Source organism: Olea europaea, unplaced genomic scaffold (assembly GCF_002742605.1).
Source record: "Olea europaea var. sylvestris unplaced genomic scaffold, O_europaea_v1 scaffold1031, whole genome shotgun sequence".
NCBI classification, from domain to species: domain Eukaryota; kingdom Viridiplantae; phylum Streptophyta; class Magnoliopsida; order Lamiales; family Oleaceae; genus Olea; species Olea europaea.
In genome coordinates, this window is record NW_019227643.1 from 362,664 (window position 1) to 364,199 (window position 1,536).

Sequence of the window (1,536 nt, forward strand, 5' to 3'; positions counted from 1 at the left end):
GCATGGTCGCCACGTAAGAGAAACTAGAAAACTTTGCCAATCTTTTCGCCTAATTTCGAGCAAGGAGAGAGGGCCAGCAGCACGAGCTCGTCTCACATGTCACATACGACCTACAAATAGAAGTCTTCAAAATAAAATGAGCGATATATACCACTATTGAATATGATAAAAATGTTGGCAATTAGAAACTCCAATTTTATTTCATCGAGAGCAATCAATTTGCAGAAAGAAATAAAGATACGCAAGATTTATAGATGTTCGCTTTGATGTTACATTTCATCTTCTTTCGTCACTACAGTAATTTACCATGCAGAAAAAAATTTACAAGAAAAAATCATATTCCCTTTCTTATCTAATATCTCTCTCCATTGCTGATGATGATACAAAATTTTATTGACAACTCCCTATTTATAAGACAAATTAAAACGAAACCAAAATTTACTAGTTCTGCACAATGAAAATAATTAAACTCTACAACTTTTATTGAACATGTGTAGCCAATAGCCTCGTGTTGATCATTCTAGTTGGCACTTGAATTGATACAGAAACGACAATTTATTAATTTAAAGCTATAATATTATTTATAGACGAATTTATGTTCTAATTAAACACCCTGACACATGTACAATTTTTAGATTTGAACTCGTAAATTTTGCTCGTAAGACTATTTTATTTAAAAACGTATATTGATAAAAGAATATTTATAAAACTAAAAAATACAAATAAAAATAAATAAAAGTAAAAAAACTCTTTAAATTTGAAGCCTTGAGCTCTCTCACATGCAATTATTTCTTCAACTGATCCTGTTTTATATTCCAAACACAGTCAACAAATCTGGTCTATCATTGGATGTCAAAAAATACAATAGTGGAGTAATGCCTAAGTAGACTTTCTCGAGGCATTTCACATGGTTTGGACCGTCTATTATGTAAAGAATGAACAAATATTTTGGAGTCTTGTTACCAATTATTTGGCTAATTGTGAGTAATTTCATGCACGAGCAAAAGGAATAACTACTTTCAAACCGAGTATACCCTCTTTTAAGTAAAAGTAATAAATAAGCAAATTTTAATATTTTAAGCCTAACCAAACATTCTTGGGATTAATAAAGTGAAAAAAATCCACTAAGAAACACAAATTTCTAATCTTCTGGAGCAGAAACAGCTTCTTTTAGGCATGATCTCATGATCATCCCCAGTTTCGTACAAGCATCGAGGCATATCTGCATTGCCTGCATAAAAGATAATATTAGTTCTTCGGAAGTAATCTCAATTGTGACATGATTTACGAGGTCACGAAAACACGTGCATTAACGCATATTTCATCATTGAGTCTCGAAGCAAATTTGGTTACTGTATATGTTGATTTTGCACTGTTTTTCAGAAACTGAGACCAGAAGCAAAAAATAAAACTACTTTACAAACCTTATAACAATAAAACAAGCAACATGTCAGTATACCTCGTGAATCTTTGGGGTCGACCATTCTCCTGTGACAGTCATCTGAGTAACTTCATTACGAGATGGCATGCAAGTAA

The 1,536-nt window shown here is 32.1% G+C and overlaps 1 long non-coding RNA gene across 1 annotated transcript; it reads right to left on the reverse strand.

The window, feature by feature from the left end:
• Positions 1–825: 825 nt before the first annotated feature.
• LOC111372797 lies at positions 826–1,536 on the reverse strand. The gene is made up of 2 exons (XR_002698825.1): positions 1,460–1,536; positions 826–1,231 (listed from the first exon to the last, which is right to left on the reverse strand). It is a non-coding gene; the product is annotated as an uncharacterized LOC111372797 (long non-coding RNA).